The sequence below is a fragment of the Phragmites australis genome, chromosome 23 (genome assembly GCF_958298935.1).
Source record: "Phragmites australis chromosome 23, lpPhrAust1.1, whole genome shotgun sequence".
NCBI classification, from domain to species: Eukaryota; Viridiplantae; Streptophyta; class Magnoliopsida; order Poales; family Poaceae; genus Phragmites; species Phragmites australis.
Window position 1 is genome coordinate 2,482,268 of NC_084943.1, and position 13,301 is coordinate 2,495,568.

Below are 13,301 nucleotides of genomic sequence, written 5' to 3' on the forward strand. Positions count from 1 at the left end.
AAGTATTTGGAAGATTATTTGCACAGGTTTTGAGCTACCGGATGAGGACAAAGAGCTTACTTCCGAGCAAGAACAAAATATTCACCGCAATGCATAAATCGCAAGTGTATTGCTTGGCACCTTAAGCTCCGAAGAGTTCAACAAGATGGATGGGTTTGAGGAAGCCAAAGTGATATGGGATACACTCCAAATCGCACATGAAGGCACCACAAGTATGAAAGAGTCCAAGATAGAATTGCTTGAAAATAAATTAGGAATATTTGTTATGGAAGATGATGAAACCCTCCAAGACCATATAATGGTGCTAGTGAACATGATTAGAGGGCTTACAAGTGAAGAGCTAGATAATCACAAGGTGGTGCGAAGAATGCTAAGAGTTTTTGCACCAAGAAACCCCACCTTGGTCACTCTCATCCGAGAAATAAGAGACTACAAGAGGCCCACACCAAGTGATGTGCTCGATAGAATTCTTGCTCATGAGGTCATGAAGGAGGAAGCCAATGAAGTCAAGAACCTAGTCAAGCAAAGCTCAACCACCAAGAATAAAGAAGTAGCATTCAATGCAAGCAAGAGCAAGCAAATTGATGAATCGAGCTTAAGTGAAGTTGAGAGCTCCGATGATAAATAGATTGCTTTCTTTGTAAGAAAATTCAAGAAATTTATGAAGAAGGGTGGCTATAGCAAGCACAAAAGAGACATGCCAAAAGAAGAACATCTAAGAGAGCTTATTATGAGTGTGACGAAGTTGGCTACTTCATTGTTGAATGTCCTAACAAGAAGAAGTGCAAGAACAAGGAATAAAAGAAGAAGAAGTCTTTCAAGAAGGACAAGTACAAGACCCACAAGAAGAAATATTCAGGACAAGTTCACATTGGCGAGGAGTGGGACTCCAACAAGGCTCTGACTCCGATGATGAAGGGGTTGTCACCATCATCATGTAGGGGAACAGGTAGGCTTTGCTAGCCTAAAATAAAAAATTTCTACCGCATTCAACCAAAAAATCATGCTAGTAGGAGATCATAGATCGTTACCGTTTGACGCGCAGTGTAGCGGAAGAAAAGTTGGAGTAGACCGATCCAACGTCATGCGCGTCAAACTCCTCGAGCAGCTTCTCGATCAGATCCGTAACCATCCCTGTGCAGGTGGTCACGCTTCTCGACCAACTCCGAGCAGGTGGTCGTGCTCCTGGACCAACTCCGAGCAGGTGGTCGTGCTCCTCGACCAACTCTGAGTCGACTCGCCGAGAAGATCAGTGCCGCAATAGCAACAGCGCCTCTACAGTACCCACATGTACTGGTCAGAAACGCCGAGCGCCGATGTGCTAGTACCGCACGCACGGCTAGGCTTTTGGGAGATCATGTGGAAGGTTGCGGCTAGGGTTTCGGAGTGGCTCAATCTTTGCACGCCCTACCCACGTCTCTCCTTATATAGAGCTCGCCAATGAGCTCCCACGTTGGAAGCCCTTTAGGACTCTAACTTCTCATGGATCACAATCCAATCAAAACTCATATATGAATCCAATTCGCATGTTTTGCTTCAACCCATTAAGTGTGTGACCCGTTAGGTTCATGTACAAACGGCTGCGACTTGGAAACCCTTTCCAAACTGAAATCAATAGCGGTCCCTAGCAGGACATGTTGACTCCTGAGTATACATAAAAGATCATATCGGCTGAACCTTGATATACACATACACCGATCCCTTCGCCTCACGATACCAGTCAAGCTCAAGGCGAGATACGTGCCACCCTTGTGATAACCCGACCATTCACTCGATCAAATAATAGATTCATCATGATTAACTCTTTAATCATATTGGTATGACCATGCACTTTCTCAATCCAACTACCTCAAGGAGCCTAGAGATATCTCTCCCGTTATCAAGGAGGGGTAAATTCTATCTTGATCGCTCATACCCCACGATATGTTTGATGACAAACCCGAAAACTACCTTTATGACTACCCAGTTACGGAATAGTGTTTGGCAGCCTCAAAATATGCCACTACACATTCTGGGAATCAATGACGATCTCAGGTCTAAGGATCCTACAGGTACACCATTTGAGATAACAACTGATGACACATCATAAATAACAATCACAGCAGTATCTCAAGGTGGCTCTATCCAACATCATATTCTCTAACATAAATGTCCACATTATTGACCTGGTATATGTATACCTATGATCCATGAAACGTGATCATCAATCAATACATGTGCTGGTCTTATGTATCATCACAATGATATGCGACCAGGGATCGATTAAGAATAACATCATGATATAAATAAAGATTTCATTAACAAGTCACATACTTGTCAATCAATGTAAATGATAGTCATTCTTGGAATAACACATTATTCGGTAGTACATGAACATAGACGTATGATACGATCATCTTTATGATTTCCTTTAGGGTATATCACCTTCAATCATCCGTTCCTCTACACCGATAAAGTCACTTTTTGGTGACATAAACAACGACGACACTCCCAAGTGTCTCATGGAAAAAGGGCACAAGGTAAAATCACAACCCAATTTCCTAGATGGTGATGATGATAGTGATGGCAAATCTTTGCTTAAATGTTTAAGTAAAAATGAAATGTCTAAAATAAAGAAGCTAATAGAAATAATAGAGAGTCAAGAGGAGATTCTCGAGAAGCAAGAGGACTTGCTCATCCTTGAAAATGAGAGAAACCTTGAACTTGAGGAGCTCCTTGCTAAAGAGAAGAAAGTGGATAAATTGACCAAAGATCTTAATTTGGTGAATGTTTCAATTGCTAGTCTAGAGGGTAGCAATTCTACACTTTAAGAGAAATTCAAATGTTTGGATGAAATTTATAGAACTCTTGAAGTGCAAATTGATGCTATTAGGAGTAGTTCTTCTCACTCTAATGATGCAACTTTACTTTCTAATGCTTCCACTAGTCAAGGTTGCTCTCATTGTTACAATGTTGATATAAATGTTTGTGCTACTAATGTTCAATATTTGCAAGCATTACAAAAGGAGAATGAGATGATAAATGTCTTAGTTAAGTACGGATGTATCAATACATACAAATCCAAGGATGCACTATACAATACCATTAAGGCCAAGTACAACAACAAAAGAGAGACATTGGGTTTAATAAGCATACAAGTAAGCTAAGTGAGCGTGTGGTGATAAATGGCAAGGAGCACCTCAAGTTCATTAAGGGAGGCAAGCAAAGTGATCTCTCCACACAAGTCAAGCAACACAAGGGCCATGCACCTCAATCTACTTTTTATGCATCTTATATTTTGAAAATGAACCACCGTGGTAAAGTGATTGCTCTATATATTGATGTCCGCACAAAGGATCGAGTTGTCAAAAGGAATATGTGTGTGCTAAAAGTGATTGTGACTAACATGAAAGGAGTCAAACAAATTTGGGTATCTAAAAAAAAGCTTAACTTATTTTATAGGCATACTCTTCCAATAGATCAAGTTGGGTGATTGATAGTGGATGCAAAAATCATATGACTGGAGAGAAGGGAAGGTTCTCATCATTTGAAGAAAGTGGAGGATCTTATGAAAATATCATTTCTGGTGATGATGGGAAAGAAGAAGTAATTTGATATCTGTATCCAATGATCATTCTATCTCAAATGTGTTGTTAGTCAAATCTCTTAGTTATAATTTGATATCTGTATCACAACTTTGTGAAATAGACTATAATTATCTTTTTACTAATGAGGGTGTAACCATCTTAGAAGGGAAGACTTTAACCTGTTGTTTAAAGGGTAAGCTTTATCTTGTTGAATTTTCAACGGATGAAGTGAGGTCTAAGACTTGTTTAATTGCTAAATCTAGTATGGATTGGCTAGGCATCACCGACTAGCTCATGATGGTATGAGGAACTTATCTAAACTTTTAAAGGGGAGCACATCCTAGGACTAACAAATATTTTTTTTGAGAAAGATAGAATGTGTAGTGCATGTCAAGCGGGCAAGAAAATTAGAGCTTCTCATCCCGCTAAGAATATGATGATGACCACAAGGCCATTAGAGCTTCTTCACATGGATTTATTTGGACCAATCGCCTACATAAGCATTGGCGGTAATAAATATTGTTTGGTTATTGTTGATGATTATTCTCGTTTCATTTGTGTATTCTTTTTGCATGATAAGAGTGAAACACAAGCCATATTTAAGAAATTTATGAGAAGAACACAAAATAAATTCAATGTGAAGATAAAAAGAGTGAGAAGTGACAACGGAAGTGAATTCAAGAATACACAAGTTGAAGAATTTCTTGATGAAGAAGAGATCAAGCATGAATTCTCAGTATCATACTCCCCTCAATAAAATGGGGTTATTGAGAGAAAGAATATGACTCTCATAGAGTCGGCAAGGACCATACTTGATGAATACAAGATCTCAGATCAATTTTGGGCTGAGGCCGTCAACACTGCATGTCATGCCATCAATTGGTTATATCTCCATAAGATCATGAAGAAGACCGCCTAAGAGCTTCTAACCGGTAACAAGCCTAAGTCTTACTTTAGAGTTTTTGGTAGTAAATACTTTATTCTAAATAAGAATGCCAAAAGTTCTAAGTTTGCTCTTAAGGTAGATTAAGGTTTCTTGCTTGGTTATGGATCAAATGTCTACACTTATCGTGTTTTCAACAAAACCACATGTTGTGTTGAAATTATGAGTGACGTGATATTTGATGAATCTAACGGCTCCCAAGTGGAGCAAGTTGATTCTAATATTTTAGGTGATTAAGAAATTTCAAGTGAGACAATCAAGAAGATGGTAATGGGTGAAATCAAGCGTCAAGAACCCTAAGAGCAATAAGTGGCTAATAATGATCAAGCTCATCTATCTTCATCAACTTAAGTGGAGCCACTAACATCAACTCAAGATCAAGACCAAAGTCAAGATTAAGATCAAGCTTATAATGACTCCAACAAAATTCCTTGATGATGATGAAGTGGATGACATTCAACCACAATCCTAAGTGCCACATCTAAGAGTTTATCAAAGTATCCAAAGAGATCACCCGGTTGACAACATCCTTTGTGATATAAAAAGGGGTAACCATTCGTTCTAGAATTACAAATTTTTATAAATATTACTTTTTTGTTTCCTCTTTGGAGCCTTTGAAGGTACAAGATGCACTTGGAGATCTAGATTAGGTCATGATCATGCAAGAAGAGCTTAACAACTTTAAGAGAAATGAAGTTTGGTCATTAGTGGAAAGACCCAATCAAAATGTGATTGGTACCAAATGGGTCTTCCGTAACAAACAAGATGAGAACATGATCGAGACTAGAAACAAGGCAATGTTGGTTACTCAAGGCTTCACGCAAATAGAAGGTTTAGATTTTGGTAAGACTAATACTCCCGTAGTTAGGATTGAGTCAATTCGTATATTACTTGCTTATACTACTCACCATGATTTCAAGTTGTATCAAATAGATGTGAAGAACGTATTTCTCAATAGACCTATCTCCGAATTGGTATATATAGAGCAACCACCCGAATTTGAATATCCCAAGCATCCTCATCATGTATACAAACTTTATAAGACGCTCTATGGGCTTAAGTAAGCACTTAGAGTATGTTATGAATGCTTTAAGAACTTTCTTATCAAAAAAAGGCTTTGAAATATGAAAATATGATACTACTATTTTCACTAATAAAGTTGATAATGATTTACTTATTTGCCAAATATATGTCAATGACATTACATTTGGTTCTACTAATCAACTATTTTGTGAAGAATTTAGTAGAATCATGACCAAAAGGTTTCGAGATGTCAATGATTGGGGAGTTGAAGTTCTTCTTAGGATTTCAAATCGAACAACTTAAGGAAGACACATTCATATCAAATCAAGTACATCAAAGATATGCTCAAGAAGTTTGATATGGAGAATGTCAAGCCCATCAAGACTCCTATGCAAGCCACTGGATATCTCGACCTTAACAAGGATGGCAAAACCGTAGATCAAAAGATATATCGCTCCATGATTGATTCTTTACTTATTCTTTGTGCATCTAGGCCCGATATTATGCTTATTGTGTGCATACGCGTAAGATTTTAAGACACTCTAAAAAAGTGTTATTTAGTGGTCGTTAAGAGAATTCTTAGATATTTGGTTCATACCCCTTACCTTGGCTTATGGTATCCTAAAGGTTCAACCTTTTACCTTATCGTCTATTCGAATTCCGATTATGTCGATTGTAAAGTGGATAGGAAGATTACCTCTGGGACTTGTCAATTCTTGGTAGGTCCTTTGTGTCTTGGACCTCAAAGAAACAAAATTTTATAGTTCTATCTACCGCTGAAGTCGAGTATGTTGTCGTGGGTGTTTGTTGTGCTCAACTACTTTAGATGAGGCAAGCCTTGACAGACTATGGCTACAACATGACCAAAGTCACACTTTTGTGTGATAATGAGAGTGCCATCAAAATAGCCAATAATCTCGTGCAACACTCAAGAACCAAACATATACTTGAGAGACCACTCAACCAAAGGGGATGTCGATATTCGCCATGTGAGAATCGAAAAATAACTAGTCGATATCCTCACCAAGCCACTAGATAAGCAAAAGTTTTACAAGTTAAGAAGTGAGTTAAATATCCTAGATTCTCGTAACGTGTCTTGATATGTTAGACACAATTGTATGTTCTAGTCTTATAGCTTTGGTAGCTAGAAGTTTGGAAAAATATCTTTTTAGTGTTATTTTCCCCCAAAAAAATGATTATTTGATATTTCAATTATATTTTGCTACTTGTGATCATTGTAATGTATTGTTGTTTGTTGGCTGATTACAAGTGGCAAAAATGTCTTATATGTCCAACAGTCCTTCTCTCAAAAATCTGCGTCGAATCTCAGCTCAAAATCAAGTTCTGCCATGTTCCAGAACTCGAAAGGTCTGCCCTAGCTCAAAGTATCCGGATTCTGGAAGTCCTCAGGCCATGGGTGTCTCTGTCGAGTTGACAGAACACGGAGTCTCCAGATTCACTCGGATACTCTGGATTCTGTCACTCAACCCAGAGGTTTCGAGTTACCCTCCGGGTGGCCCTCTTGCTTACGTTTTAAATCCCAACCTGGAGACTCTGGGTCTATCTGAATACTCCGGGTTATCCAGTCTTATACCTAGCCCAAGGGGTTACCCCTAAATTCTATCTCTTTCACCTCCTCTCTCATCCTCCCACCGTGGTGACCTCCCCTTCGGCGATCTAAGGTTTTCATCGTAGGATTTCCAAGTTCTTCACCAAGTAAACTCATCTCTTGGTCAGATTGTCTAGCTCTCCCTCTGAATCAACTCCGAGTGCTTCGCTTGATCTCAAGGTAAACCTAAAAACCGTTCCCCCCCCCCCCCGATCTCTCTATGCCTATCTCTAGAGTCGATTTTCTTTGATGAAGATGCTCCTTTTCCTTCCTAGAATCATGTATTTCAAGGGTTTACAAATGCATTTGTTAAATCCCTCAAACCCCAAGTTTTTGCCCCGGGATCAGGCAACCGAGATAGTCCGGGTTGAACCCGGATACTCCGGGTTGTCCAGATCATGTTCATCAAGTTTTGTTCCTTAATTCTATTTCTTGAGCAATCCTTTTCATATCTCTAGTATGTCATCCATGTCTATCTCAGGGCAATTCAAGATGGTTCATGCAAAAGATGTTGGTCAAGCTTATCAAAGGAGGATAAAGGCTAAGTTTGATCCACTAGTCCAAACTGACTCTCCATCATAGCATCATGCTTTAGAGGACGAAGGCAGTAGCAGTGGACATGGTAGTAGATATGGTCATACCTGCAAGGTGGTTCGTAAGGTGAAGGCTACACGTGCCAGTGGCATTCACATTGATGAGGTGGTTCAAACCATCAATGTGCCTTATGGTGATGCTTTGCCATCTAGAGGAGGAAGGGGAGCGGCAGCAGGGAGAGGCAAGGGAAAGGTAGTTACCTCCGGTTCTAGGGCTCAAGGGCAAGAGAAAATAGAGGAAGAGCAAGATGAACAAAGAACTTATGTGCAACCTTTGAAGCTTTACAAGCCATATAATGGTGTAAGATTATTTGAGCTAGGCAGAAGAGTGACTGATTACATGAAAAGGTCTTGCAAGGTGAAAAGGGAAAGATATAAAGATCTATATGCTTATGAGAAAATGTGACAGATCATCGATTTTGGAATGATTTCCAAGTGTATTTCTATGAAACCCTGATCCTCAAAAAGAAGAAGCCGATCACCCTAATGCAATGGATTGATTAAGACTACATGACTAACAAAAATGATCCTACCTTCAATGAGGTCATTACAGCTTGTGATGATAAAAGGATAAAAAAAATATCATGGCATTGAAATATGATTGAAGTGATGAGGTCATAACACAATTTAATGCCACTCTCTACTATAACTATGAAGAAAACCAATCAATGTTTTGGATGATCGAAGGAGAGAAATACAAGATAAAATATCAGTCTTTTGCTCGTTTGTTTGGATTTGATGTCCGGGACACAAGCAAAACTAAGATTCATAATGAGCCAAAACTCTCCTTTGAAAAAAATGGACTTCATGTATAAGAATCGAGGTAAAGTGACTTTTGGCACAACAAAAGGCATGAGGCCATTCTACAAGTGTCTAAACTCCTTGTTCCGTCTCACTTTAGCTCTAAAAAGTGGTGATTCCACTAATATTCAAGGGAATACAAGGTATTTTCTTGCTAGAATGTCTAATGAGGGTGATCCTTTTAGTGTGGTGAACTTTCTTTGGGAAGAGATACACACTACATCTCACACACCTAGCAGGAGTTGTGCCTATGCACCATATATTATGTTTATGATCGAGAAGGTCACAAAGAAAAATTTCTTCAAAGAATTGAAGCATGAGCCTTATAGGGTAAGGTTGGTGGGTTCACAATCATCTTCATCTATGCCACCTTCTCCTACAAGGTCATCTCCTAGCGCAGCACAAAGGGTAGCACCGAGGCGTGCATCTTCCTCATGTGACTCTCCATCCTTTATCAAGAGTGCCCTCAAAACTATATTCAATGTTTACACTCACAATGCTGTAGAGATAAAGGAGCACAAAGACAAGACCAATTTAAGGTTGAGGAAGATTGAGGAGAGGCAAAAGACTATTTATACACATTTGAGGATTGAACCTCATTGCTCTCTGATTGCCTCCGAAGAAGAAGTAAGTGAGCTCGAAGCTTTTGAAAATCTATGGACTTGGTATGATGAGGCTCAAACTACAACAGAGGGTGTGGGAACATCTCATGCTCAAGAGGTTGATGAGGAAGAAACCGAGGAAGAGGCTTTGGGTGGTGCTGAGGAAAACTCCCAAGATGATGATGATGGTAGCAGCAGTGGAGATGGAAATGGAGATGAGGACTATAAAGAGGGCAGCGACTAGATTTTTATCTTTGCTTCTCTTTCCTTTTTGGTGCTTGATGCCAAAGGGGGAGAGAATGTCTTTATCTTCCCGCTTTCTGTTCTCTGCCTGAATCTGGAGTATCCGGATTCACCCGAAGTATCCAGGTTCTGGGAAATATCTTTTCTCCTTTATCTGTTAAAATCTTAATTGTTTCTGTTGGACATCTAAGACTTATTATAATAATATGTGTTAAACTATGTTGTGGTGTGGTAGTTGTAGATCTTTAAATTTGTAAGACTTTATCTACGATAGTGTGAGATCTTTATAACATTATATGGTGTACTATTTTGTTTCTCTCTTTCTTTTATTATGTGATATACCATGTCATATGCATCACGAATTATCATGTTCACTCACACTCTTTGCACCCCATAGATGCTAAGATAGGAGGAGCCCTCAATAAAAAAAAATCATTTAAATATGTGCATTTTATCTTAAGTTCAAATTTATCCAACGCACACATTTAGAGGGGCCTCATATATATCTTAGAATTCAAAAATCTTTAATTCAATTATCTTTTGTAAGCTTTAATCGTGTTGTCATCAATCACCAAAAAGTGAGAGATTGAAAGTGAATCTAGGCCCCTATATGGGTTTTGGATAATTGATGACAAACGATTAAGGGACTAATGAGCTTATTAAAGTTATGAATAGGTTTTAGTCATATCAAAGAAGTTAAATGATGTTGGCGTCCCTTAAAAGGAAAAGAGAAGCGGCATGTAGTCACTTAATAGATTTAAATTGATTTTATTTTCAAATTTGAGTATAGGTATACCGTACTATCAAGAGGGATGAGTATAGATAGACTTGAAGATGTTTCAGTGCTCAAAGTACCATTTAGACCAAACAAGAGAGACACAAATCACCCCACGAATACCGAGAAGTTTTAAGTCTTAGTCCGTACCCAGAGTCTCCGGGCTGACCCATATACTCTGGATTACTCAGAGTCTCCGAGTCTAGCTCCGGCAAGGGGGTGTTCGGTTAGGACCCTTGTGTTTTACCGGGAGTCTCCGGGTTGATCCGGATACTCCGGGATCTATCAGTCATCCGGACCCTCCGTGTTGGGTTCCGGATAGGGCTCTCGGTTACGTTAAAGTGCCAACCCGGATACTCCGGATCAGTAAAACAAACACTGTAACGACTTAGGGGAAGAGTATAAATACCCCCCCCCCCCCTGTCCATTTAAGTGATGCTGTTGCTGAGCCAACTCGAGACAAACACATTCATAGCCATTCAATAGCCCTCCTAACTCCTTTAATACATCAAATCTTGCAAGGTTTTGAGAGTTAGGTTGGGAAAGTGAGATTAAGTACTAGTGAGCATAAATCCATCTTTTGAGCACTTGGGTTCGTCATGAAGCCGTCGATTCGCGTTCGCTACTCTTCGAGCTTGGAGCTTCTAGATTGCGGTATCACCCGGAGAGCACCCAAGCTTTTGGGGTGCCTCGGGAAGTTTGTGAAGATCATCCTCGCCTCCGCAAGGGAAGAGGAAGCTTTGAGTAAGTCCAAGCTCGATCTTTGTGGTCGTTTGGTGAGGATAAGGGTTGAAAGAGACCTTGCTCTTGTGAGCACCTCAACGGAGACGTATGATTGTTTGATCTGAGCTTCGAGAAATAAATTCTTGTCTCCTTTACCTTCTTGCATTCTTTCTCGTTTTAGTTGATCTTTTGAGAAAGTTGTCCGATCTATATGTTTGCGAGTTTGTAGATGTAGGGGTTGGTGAAATTGTCCTTAAGCTTCCTTTGAAACCTGTGGTAATCCTAGGATTCAACTAGACTTGCTTAGGTGTTGTTAGTTTTCGATTTCCTGTTTCATCTAGACTGTTCGAGTTAAGTTTAGAGCATCCGGACATCGGAGTCTCTGGATTGACCCAGAGTATCCGGAACCTGTAATCCGCTGTGAAGTTTTAATTTTCAGAAAACGCCTATTCACCCTCTCTCTATACGACATCACGTACATTCACTTAATAGCACCCGCTATAGCGGTCTTACAAGCGCTATGTTCGCGTGCCATGCCTTTGGCCTCTACGTTGTCTACTTCAAAAAGTAAGACCATTACCGTTGCTTTTACAGTACAGCTTGCAATTTTGTCATAACTTGTGCCTGAGATTACTTGTGTGTTGTTATTGCAGATAAATTGTATGCTTCAGTGGGTATGATGCTCTATGATGAAAACAGGCTAAGTGTGACGTGTGTAATAGCCTAGACCATATTCTAGGGTTTAGTTGATAATTGTTGATAGCCTTACTGTTCAAATTACATATTCTTTATGTTGGCTATTAATTGGTGGTTTAGGGTTATTCTTACTGTTTCTACAGAACTGCACTATTGGTATATCCTAATTAGATAATTGTCTAGACATTAATCTTGATGAACTAAAACTTAGAATATATGATAGATTCTGTCACTCTAGTATAGGATCTTAGATAAACTATTTTGGCGTTGAAAGACTGTTAATTTGGTAACCCGTGCTAAGAGCCATTTAATTAAACTAAAATATTAGTTGATATGTTTCTAGTGGTTTTCCACTACTCATGTCGATAGCCATGTGTTGATATCATTGTGAATATCAGTAGTATTGTCCTCGTTTTACATATATTTAAAATGTTCATGTTCATGTGTGTGATTATCATATATGGCGTTCATGCCTTTGAATATATGTTTAAATTAGAAATTATGTTAATCGAAATGTTGCTAAAAGCCACTTTAAAACAACATATATTGCCGAGTTGCCGTTGCCTAGCAGTCCGGAACACTGCATCCCATGAGGTAAGGTGGAGGACTAGCTAGCTCTGGGAACTAGCTAGTGTACTCCGATCCAATGCCCATCCAATAGCAACTTTTGTATCTCGTGGCGAAAGTATGGTGCAAGCAGCTGTACTTGCATTGTCTGACCTCAACACTCAACTGGTCATTAAGGAAAAATGAAAACAATGTATATATGCTCAGTTCTTTGAACATTCTTCGTGTTGACAATAGTGCCTGACAACATGTGTTGCTGGACAGATTAACATTAAAGATATATTGAGATATTCAGATCGGCCGAAAGGGTAAGGCAGGCAGCATGGTCCAATCATTCTGCTTATCAACGGATTGAGATACTACATTTGACAAGATTGGACTCCTTACGGAATGTTGAAGTGGGCGGTAAGGTGTTGTCCTACGCCAGTAGATAATAGCTATTATAATTGGTATAATGTATATGGTTTTGAATTGAGTTCTAAGACTATGTCTAAAGGATTTCTGTTGTGGGTGAAAATTCTGCTGTGAAGGGATTTTTTTTCTTTCAGCGTTCAAATAGTTTTTTTTTCACGGTTTCTGTTATGAAGGGATTCTCAGAATATTTCCTTTAAGATATGATTCTCTCCTTTCCCTTCACGATTCCTCTTGAAGTGAAGCTGTTGGAGATAAGAGAAAATAAAAGAAATGAGAACGAGAAATATAGTTGGAGATGTTCTAAGATAAAATAAATAACATTAGCATATATACTGTTCCGGATGGAGAGAGGGGAAGAGAATAAAATGGTGGGAGAGAGAAATAAAATTTTATTTTTTACTATCAGGTCACAAGCTTATTACGGACAGTAAGTGTTTTTTTCTTACTGTTGGGTTCTACTGTGCTTTTGACCGGGTAGTAAGATCTTTCTGGATGTGCTTAGGTGCATGCATGCAGGCGAATCCCTGCCTAACTTAACTAGCTAGTATTCCTACTACTAGCTTCGTTGCTCGATCTCAAGGCAACTTTAGGTAGACAGATCGACAGGCTGTTGGTTTTGGTCAAATTAGGTAGATAGACAGAGAGAGAGAGAGACGTTGCGCCACATGCATATGCTTGTTCCTTCTGAGAACCACATGGAAGGTTTTGTTTGCATATTTCACGGCATTTTTCTCATGCAAAATATA